The following is an 11,044-nucleotide window of genomic DNA, read 5'->3' as shown; positions in this document are numbered from 1 at the left end:
GTTCCTCTGCCTTTTCTAAATCCTGCTTCTACATCTGGAAGTTCTTTGTCTGCATCCTGGTGAATTCTAGCTTGAAGAAGTTTGGACATTACCTTGCTGGCATGTGAAATGAGTGCAACTGTGGAGTAGTTTGAGCATTCTTTGGCATTGTTCCTAGGGATTGAAATGAAAGCTGACCTTTTCCAGTCCTGTGGCCACTGTTGAGTTTTCCAAATTTGCTGGCATATTGAGTGCAGCACTCTAGTAGCAGTATCTTTTAGGATTTGAAATAGCTCAACTGGAATTCCATCATCTCCACTACCTTGGTTCCCAGTGATGCTTCCTTAGGCTCACTTGACTTTGCACTCCAGAATATCTGGCTCCAGGTGAGTGATCACACCATATGGTTATCCGGGTCATTAATATCTCTTTTTTTATAGTCTTCTGTGTATTTTTGCCACCTCTTCTACTTCTGTTAGGTCCATTCCATTTCTGTTCTTTATTTTGTCCATCTTTGCATGAAATGCTTCCTTTGTCTCTCTAATTTTCTTGAAGAGATCTCCAGTTTTTCCAATTCTATTCTTTTCCTCTATATCTTTGCTTTGTTCATATAAGAAGGCTTTCTTATTTCTCCTTGCTATTCTTTGGAACTCTGCATTCAGACGGGTATATCTTTCTTTTTCTCCTTTGCCTTTAGCTTCTCTTCTTTCTCAGCTATTTGTAAGGCCTCCTCAGACAACCACTTTACCCTTTTGCCTCCCCCCCCCCCGCCCCGGGGATGCTTTTCAATATAACACCTGTCTAGTTTTTAGTGATAAATATCCATATTAATTATTATTGCTTAATCACGATTTATTCTTCATTGTCAAGTAAGTGTTAAGTCTTGTTTTCAAAACTTATGAACATGTAAGCAAACTAGAGATGGAAAAACAAATATACAGAGCTAAATATGAGCTTCCTAAATTAGAAGTGGAGTTTTATTTTCCATTACAGCTCTTACTTTATACGAGGAAAAGTTTTATTAGTTAACGCTCTTTCTCAGGTATTTAGAAGTCAGGTTCCTATTTTTTTTGTTGTTGTTTTTAGGATGGCTCAGACCTATGTTATAGTTATCAAAATGCAGATACTTTAACCTGGTCTTTAAGTCCTCATCTAGGAACTCATCTAGGAAGGTAGTAGTTCTATATTTGATACATTTTTAAAATTTAAAACATTGATTGATAATATTTTGTTAGAAATATATATATTAATTTATACTAGTACATACATCCTCACTGCTGCTGCTGCTGCTGCTAAGTTGCTTCAGTCGTGTCTGACTCTGTGCTACCCCATAGACGGCAGCCTACCAGGCTCCCCGTCCCTGGGATTCTCCACTACCTAACCCTAATTTAACTCACAAGTTAATTTTGACCTTAGATGAAATCCTCCTTTTCGGGGAACTTTCCCTAATCCTACAGGCTACGGTGAATACTCATACCCCACTGTGCTTCTTTAGCATCTTTAGAGAATTTTAGAAGCTGGACCATAAATTGTCATAGAGTCACTTGTACCACATTACTAATTAAGTCTAGCATAAGACCATATGTCCAACATAAGACCAGATTTAACAGGAGGAGAAAGAAAGAGCTCTTGAAAAAAAGACTAGAATACACAGTTGAGGTATAGGAGAAATGGTTGGTGCCCAAGGTTGTGCTTAGTTGCTCAGTCGTGTTTGACTCTACAGTCCAATTGACTGTAGCCCACCAGGCTCCTCTGTCCATGGGAATTCTCCAGGCAAGAATACTGGAGTGGGTTGCCATACTCTCCTCCAGAGGATCTTCCCAGGGATAGAACCCAGGTCTCTCTCACTGCTGGCAGATTCTTTATCGTCTGAGCCACCAGGGAAGTCTGGTGCCCATGGTTAGGTATAGTCTGTGTGAATTACATTTGAGATTTGAGATCACAGTTTAAAATCAGCATAGTTTTTGTAATTTTATTTTCTAAATTTTTTGTTTATTTGAATATTGGCATGGAGCAGAATACAGATACAGAGCAGACAAATTGTTTTCTTAACTATTTGGGTTGTGTCAGTCAAGGGGAAAAAAATGTGACAGGAAAAGATTTAAAGGTCTACACAAGGAAGTTGTTATAGCAAACAAAGAGTCAATAAAAGAAATGTGGGGGAGAGAAGATAATGGAGGACTGCATTTGAGGACCTTTTTAGGCTAATGAATTATTGGAATGGAAGTAATGGCATAAGTGAGGCCGGATGGTTATCATGCTATCAAACTTAGGTCTGGCTACTCACCTCTCAAAAATAAATACCAAGTAAAAGACAATGTTGGTAGAAGGAAAAGTTGCCTTAAATCAGAATGGTGGCAATATGGGAGATGGTGGACTCATTTCAGTTCAATTCAGTCGCTCAGTCGTGTCCGACGCTTTGCGACTCCATGAATTGCAGCACGCCAGGCCTCCCTGTCCATCACCAACTCCCTGAGTTCACTCAGACTCGCGTCCATCGAGTCAGTGATGCCATCCAGCCATCTCATCCTCTGTCGTCCCCTTCTCCTCCTGCCCCCAATCCCTCCCAGCATCAGAGTCTTTTCCAATGAGGCAACTCTTTGCATGAGGTGGCCAAAGTACTGGAGCTTCAGCTTTAGCATCATTCCCTCCAAAGGACTCAGTGTCATCCAAAATTATCTCCAAAGATTCTGATTGGCCATGAAAGCTTTTAAAGGGACAAAGGAAGTAATCTCAGCTAATCATTGAAATGAAGGGTCAGAGTCATGAAACATTCCCCACTATGTGCAGGCTTGTCGACTTACTGTGATCTTTCTTTGATGTAGTCTTGTTCAGTTTGTTCACACAGTTTGTCTGTGAGACTACTGAAGGGGAAAATGGGGAAGAGATCTTGTCATCTGTTAATTACTCATTCTTCATTTTTTCCTTCTTTGATCCATGAGAGAAAGCCCACATGTTAGACAAGATGTTGTGTGACCAAAGATTTGAAAAGTGTGCTTAGGCCAGCAGTGAACAGAGCAGCATGAGGTACCTGGTTTAAGGTTAGTTATGATACCGTTTTGACAAGAAAAGAGGTTTCCTGCCCAGTGCAGTTTCCTGCAAAGAGCTGCTTACAAGTCCACACCTCCCCCACCCCCAACACACACACCCCATCAGATATCATTCCATTTCTATGTGATTAGGGACAAAGATCCATCTTCTGTAACTTCTTCATGCTGAGAAAGGGCATCAAGGTCTTAGAGTGAAAGATATGGACATAGGCTTAACACATCTCTTTGCTGACAATTTTAGTTTTCCACTTACATTTCCAGACAGAGAAAACTACAATTATTTTGATACTAATAAAGACTGATTATTATGAGCAATAGTGTTAACTCCATTCTCTTCAGGCCAGTTCTTGGAACTATGCTAGCCATAGGTTTCAGTACTGTTCAAGTTGGAGTAGCTTAAGTCATGGTTGCAGTCTGGTCATCGTGCAGTTAGCTTTTCCCCTCTAGGGCCAGTTATAAAATCTCTAAAACAGCTCAGGAATATGTATCAGATACTGAGTCTGTGACTCTATTGTCGTAATAATTAGCTGCTTGAACCTAGTTCTTTTGTGATTCAGGGAGGACAGGGAGATTTCAGCTTTTCTACAAATAAGAGTCAGGGGATATGGAGGGGCTTTTATACTTGATGGGAAGGGTGTATGTTGTTCCACTTGATTCTTTAGGCTTAAAAAATACACAGTGTGAGAGCTGTGAGTTAAGTTTTATTTGGGGCAAAATTAAGGTTGCAGCCCAGGAGGCATCTTAGATAGCTCTGAGAAACTGCTCCAAAGAGGCGTGGGGGTGGAGGGTGAGATCAGTATATATATGATTTTGGTGAAAGAGGAATACATTCAATTAAGCACATATATTTTTTTCCAGTTTTCTGCTAGTCTCATGAAGCTTTCTTCAGTCGTAATAGCCATCACCATGGAAGATTTTAGTGCTTTTATAGATATGAACAGATACAAAAATTGGGCTCATAAAATAGGCTCCTGAAAGTATCTAACTACTGGAAGACCTATTCTGCCACTTTTTCCCAGAGCACAGAATGTCTCATTTCTGCTCTCTACCTTGAACTCTGTTCAGAGGGTGTTGAAATTCAGCAACAGCTGCAGCACAGGATTTAATCCTTCTAGGTTGTAAAAGGATTAGTAGATGGCAAGTACCAATTTGCAGTTGACAGTTTCAATCAGAGGGCACATATAAAGAAGAATAGAGGTAATGGCTATGATAAGGGGACAAAACATAGAGCCAGAAATAAACCAGAAGTCAAGACAGTACAATGATCAAATACATAGTACAATTTCGACATAAGCATTAATTTCATAATAAAGAGAGTGGTCATGGGAAGCTGAATTGTAATGGGAAGATTCCACGTAGGAAGCAAGAATTGAACTGAGTCTAGGAGCCAGGCAAGAATCAGGTAGAGGGGTGCAAGACATTGCTAAGATGTGATAGCATTATCCACAAGTGGTTAAAGAATTAAGGGTATATCAGGCTTTCCCACTGTCAAGAAAGGAGTTTAGAATTTGATCTTTTGAAAATGGGAGTCATAGAAACACAATTTAGTAAGAAAATGATATGATTAAGATAATAATTTAGGAAAATTAATCTGACAAGAGAAATACTATGCAAGACTGACTACAGTAGAACTGAGAGAAGAGACCATTTAGACTAGTGCAACAACACGTTGCAATGAACCCAGGCATTTATTTATAATGTGCTTATCAATTTTGTAGAAATAAAAGATTTGCCATTATTGATATATTTGGTTGGGCATAGAAAAGGGAAGTAAAAGCTTTCCGTTCAATTCAGTTCAGTCACTCAGTCTTGTCCAACTCTTTGCGACCCTATGAATTGCAGCACGCCAGGCCTCCCTGTCCATCACAAACTCCCAGAGTTCACTCAAACTCATGTCCATCAAGTCGGTGATGCCATCCAGCCATCTCATCCTCGGTCGTCCCCTTCTCCTCCTGCCCCCAGTCCCTCCCAGCATCAGAGTCTTTTCCAATGAGTCAACTTTTCGCATGAAGTAGCCAAAGTATTGGAGTTTCAGCTTTAGCATCAGTCCTTCCAAAGAACACTCAGGACTGATCTCCTTTAGAAGGGACTGGTTGGATCTCCTTGCAGCTCAAAGAAAGGCAGTGCCAAAGAATGCTCAAACTACTGCACAATTGCACTCATCTCACACGCTAGTAAAGTAATGCTCAAAATTCTCCAAGCCAGGCTTCAGCAATACGTGAACCATGAACTTCCAGATATTCAAGCTGGTTTTAGCAAAGGCAGAGGAACCAGAGATCAAATTGCCAACATCTGCTGGATCATGGAAAAAGCAAGAGAGTTCCAAAAAAACATCTACTTCTGCTTTATTGACTATGCCAAAGCCTTTGACTGTGTGGATCACAATAAACTGGAAAATTCTGAAAGAGATGGGAACACCAGACCACCTGACCTGCCTCTTGAGAAGCCTATATGCAGGTCAGGAGGCAACAGTTCGAACTGGACATGAAACAACAGACTGGTTCCAAATAAAAAAAGGAACTTGTCAAGGCTGTATATTGTTGCCCTGCTTATTTAATTTATATGCAGAGTACATCATGAGAAACGCTGGGCTGGAGGAAGCACAGCTGGAATCAAGATTGCTGGGAGAAATATCAATAACCTCAGATATGCAAATGACACCACCCTATGGCAAAAAGTGAAGAGGAACTTAAAAGTCTCTTGATGAAAGTGAAAGAGGAGAGTGAAAAAGTTGACTTAAAGCTCAACATTTAGAAAACGAAAATCATGGCATCTGGTGCCATCACTTCATGACAAATAGATGGGGAAACAGTAGAAACAGTGTCAGGCTTTATTTTTGAGGGGTCAAAAATCACTGCAGATGATTGCAGCCATGAAAAGCTTTCAAGGGTATATTAAATGTCTGATGAAAAGAACATGGTCTGTAGGTGGTCCTGTAACAGTGAAAGACCTCAATAGGGCTATTTCCTGTGAATACTCCTTGTCATTTGACCATGTTCTTTTGATCTTGATACTTGCCCCCACAAAAACCTAGAATACTGTCTTCTACATTGTTGGAAAGCCAATTGAGGAAAAATCAAAATATAAATTAAAGAGTCTATCAGTTCAGTTCAGTCACTCAGTTGTGTCTGACTCTTTGCGACTCCATGAATCGCAGCACTCCAGGCCTCCCTTCCATCACCTACTCCTGGAGTTCACTCAGACTCACGTCCATCGAGTCGGTGATGCCATCCAGCCATCACATCCTCTGTCGTTTCCTTCTTCTCCTGCCCCCAATACCTCCCAGCATCAAAATCTTTTCCAATGAGTCAACTCTTCACATGAGGTGGCCAAAGTATTGGAGTTTCAGCTTTAGCATCATTCCTTCCAAAGAAATACCAGGGCTCATCTCCTTCAGAATGGACTGGTTGGATCTCCTTGCAGTCCAAGGGACTCTCAAGAGTCTTCTCCAACACCACAGTTCAGAAGCACCAATTCTTCAGAATGAAGAAGGTTGCTGTAGCAACAAATGAGCCCATTTCAACCTGTTTTCCCAGGAATCTCTTTACTAATTGGAGAAACAATGGAGTTGTCTCCAAAATGCTTATTTACATAAATGCAAGGTGTTGCAGTGATGCTCATTTCACAGTTCATATCGCCACATTCCTAATTTGCTTTAGAAGAGACTTCTGAAAGGCATTGATTTTGTTTTTTGTACCTAGTGGTTTCCATGCTTCCCAGTGAGGGAAGATGGGTCCCTATTAAGATTGTTTATTAATTATGCTGATTCATTGCCTGTTTCCTACTGGGAATCAATAATCTTTAATTCTATATCCAGTTTAAAAAAATATCTATCTATACTATATTCTCAAAGTTTTCTAATTCATCAGGTTATCATACAAAGAGAATGAAGCTAACAACATCTGGGACTCATTCATTCATTCAACATACATTCACTGTCATTAAGATGCATCAGGATTGTTCAAAGATCTTAACTTTATAGACCTTACTTTATGAAAGAGCTTAAAGTCTGAGTGAGATATATGAGGTTAGCACAATGTCCCCTGAAATAGCTATTTCAATAAAGGTTTATATCAGAATTTTCCTTCTTGTAAAACATAAAGGAAGCAATAAACAGTGGCATGATTCTTTACGCTGTCTTTGGTTGTGTCTCCTTTATTTGAATACCACCTTGCATATGTTTTCAATAGTGAAAAATTTAAATACCAAGTTAAAAATCCTTTTCCCAAGCAGAGACTATATGTTTATTTTGAACAGCTGATCATAGACTACACCATTTCACAGTTTTTCTTGAATATATTGTGGGTCATAAGAAGACTGAGTAATGAAGATTGAATCCATTAACTCAGAAAAAATTTTGATGCCTGGTTTCTCTTAAGATTTTTGAGCCAAAGTCATCATTGATTCTTATGAAATATAATTAATAATATGTAGAGGAAAAATGCACCAAAGTTTTGTAAAAGCCTGCTTTAATACCTCTAATCTTTTCTTCTCCTTTCTTTCAATGCCTTTTTTTTCTTTCCTTGTATCTTTCTTTTATTTTCTTCCTTATTATGTATTTCTTTATTGTTTTATTTTTAGCAATTGAAAACACTAGATGAGTTTGTTTGATAAGATTTAGGATTTTTTTTTTTTTTTTTTTTTTGATGCTGGGATACAACACCTTGACACTGGGCAGATGAAAGGCAGACTCTGCTGCTTACAGATTTGAAAGAGAGAAAGCTGCCAGGCAGAACCATGAAGGGGTTACAACAGCAAGCTGGAACTTAGCAAGCTGGAACTGTGGAAACTTAGGTTTCTCAAATGGGATGGCATAGGCTAAGTTTATCAGACTTCCTGAGGGTTGGCTAATTTGAATATTGTCAGCAGGAGCAGGAAAGCTCTAGTTGTGTAATGCCCTGACCCTGGGGCAATTAGAGCTGGAACATCATAACCCAGGGTATAAAAGTCTGTTAAAGGAAGAGATTGGGAAGTGTACTTAATCAGCTATTCAAGCTGTTCAAGAAGGGAACTGACTGGTATGAAGCCAGGGCCTGGAAACAGGGTCAAAATAACATATTGTCATTGTTGTTGTTTAGTTAAGTCATGTCCGACTCTGCAACCCATGGACTGTTGCCTGCCAGACTCCTCTGTCCATGGAATTTCCCAGGGAAGAATACTGGAGTGGGTTACCATTTCCATCTTCAGGGGATCTTTCTGACCCAAGAATCAAACCCATATTTCCTGCATTAGCAGATGGATTCTCTTCTGCTGAGCTATCAGTTCAATTCAGTTCAGTCACTCAATCATGTACGACCCTTTGTGACCCCATGGACTGCAGCACACCAGGCCTCTCTGTCCATCACCAACACCCAGAAAGTACTCAAACTCATGTCCATCAAGTCAGTTATGCCATCCATCCATCTCATCCTCTGTTGTCCCCTTCTCCTCCCACCTTCAATCTTTCCCAGCATCAGGGCCTTTTCAAATGTGTCAGCCCTTCACATCATGTGGCCAAATTATTGGAGCTTCAGCTTCAACATCATTCCTTCCAATGAACACTCAGGACTATCTCCTTTAAGATGGACTGGTTAGATCTCATTGCAGTCCAAGAGATTCTCAAGAGTCTTCAACACCACAGTTTAAAAGCATCAGTTCTTCGGCGCTCAGCTGTCTTTATAGTCCAACTCTCACAGCCATACATGACTACTGGAAAAACCATAGCCTTGACCAGATGGAACTCTGTTGGCAAAGTAATGCCTCTGCTTTTTAATATGCTGTCTAGGTTGGTCATAACTTTCCTTTCAAGGAGCAAGTGTCTTTTAATTTCATGGCTGCAGTCACCATCTGCAGTGATTGTGGAGCCCCCCAAAATAAAGTCTGCCACTGTTTCCTGTTTCCCCATCTATTTCCCATGAAGCGACAGGACCGGATGCCATGATCTTCGTTTTCTGAATGTTGAGCTTTAAGCCAACTTTTTCACTCTCCACTTTCACTTTCATCAAGAGGCTCTTTAGTTCCTCTTCACTTTCTGCCATAAGGGTGGTGTCATCTGCATATCTGAGGTTATTGATATTTCTGCCGGCAATTTTGATTCCAGCTTGTGCTTCTTCCAGCCCAGCATTTATCATGATGTACACTGCACATAAGTTAAATAAGCAGGGTGACAATATACAGCCTTGACATACTCCATTTCATGGAACCAGTCTGTTGTTTCATGTCCAGTTCTAACTGTTGCTTCCTGACCTGCATACAGATTTCTCAAAGAGGCAGGTCAGGTGGCCTGGTATTCCCATCTCTTTCAGAATTTTCCACAGTTTATTGTGATCCACAGAGTCAAAGGCTCTGGCATAGTCAATAAAGCAGAAATAAAGATGAATAAAACAGAAATAAAGCTGAGCTATATACATACATATATCACATGACTGTATTCAATATGTCTAATTTATGTAAGGTTTATGTAAGATATCATTTTTTTTTCATTTGAGATCTTACTTCATTTCATATTTCAACCTCAGGGAACCACACCAGTTAACCATGCACATAGGATCATGATCATAGTTCTTGGAATGTGAAAACAATACTACGTGGAGGTATTGTCACTGATACTAGTAAATATCTTAATTTTCTTACTATATACACTGCACTGGTGTATATGTATGTATCTTTATATGTGTAGTCTTATTTAATCCTTAGGATAATAACTTAGTGAGATATTATTTCTATCTGGAGTATAGAACCTATGCTTAGTGAAGGAAGAAATAACTTAGAAATGAAGCTGAGAGGTACATAAGTGCCAAACGGTAAATGACCTAGAGTTTTGAATTTACCTCATGGGCAATAGAGTTTTAGGTGTGTGGAAGAAATATGAGTAACAAGACATGTGTAGCTTTGTTAAAACATATGTCAAAAATGGCCTGTTTCCATGAGGCAAATTATTTAGAATCTTCTGTAGCCTACAACATCTGGCACATGTGTGAACATAAATAATAAATTGAGTGTGTGCCTGTGCTTGTGTGTCTGTGCATGTGTGTAAGGAACTGGCTGCTTTACAGGGTTCAGCTGTAATAAAAATAGATGATAGATTAAGAGCTAAATTATTTTTAGCTTCCTGGTCTCTATTAAACTTTGTTTTTACCACCTTTTTCTGTGTTGCTCACTCTCTTTTCAATTTTAAGGTCATTACAGTTAATCCCCATACGTTTTTCTTACCATGCTTCTCACAGTACAGAACAGTTATTCTTCCACTGACTTTAAAACTTCATTTATAAGAATATAAATTTTGAAGTTCACATAATTAACTTAAACCTTAAAAGCTACCCATCTTGGAAATCACTTGTAGGACCTTTTTGAACATTTCATATCACTAAGTAATAAAACTGATGATGACATAATCAGTTATCAAATAACTTACACATATATGTACATATGCATATATATATTAGATAAAAATTAGTTTTTACTTTGAAGAAATATATCATAGGGAAAATGTGGTTAGTAACAAAGTTTTACCTCAAAACAGATTGCATTTTGGGGGAACGCTTTACACCTCAGATTTACATTTATGTCATTTCAAAGACCAGGCAAATATACTGTAGAAGGTATGTGGTCATTCATTTTAAGTGAATAAACAAACTACATCTCTCTGAAAGATTATGGGATTCCCATTTGACCTATGTGTGCATCCTATTACTAAGAAGAATGGAAAGGTGCAGGCTGCTCAGAAGTGCCTTTGACAGAGTGTATGGCATCCAAAGTCCAGCCTACACCAAGTCAGGATTGTGTGACTTTGTATTTATTGTTGCTTCTGTTCAAAGCATTTTTTAATAGGAGTGCCTCAGTTTTATTATGGACTATGGTACACAGTAATCACCCAAAACATATTGGTAAATTGAATTGAAGTATTAAGTTTAGGCAGCAAGCTTTTTAAAACTTCAGCTAGAATAAGTGACTGTGTGTGTTAAATGTAACCATAATCTTGATGTGTTTTCAGCAAGTTAAAATATACTAATCTTCATATATTAGGCACTTGGCAA

Source organism: Oryx dammah, unplaced genomic scaffold (assembly GCF_014754425.2).
Source record: "Oryx dammah isolate SB20612 unplaced genomic scaffold, SCBI_Odam_1.1 HiC_scaffold_17, whole genome shotgun sequence".
Taxonomy (NCBI): domain Eukaryota; kingdom Metazoa; phylum Chordata; class Mammalia; order Artiodactyla; family Bovidae; genus Oryx; species Oryx dammah.
Note: the sequence above shows the minus strand (reverse complement) of the source record.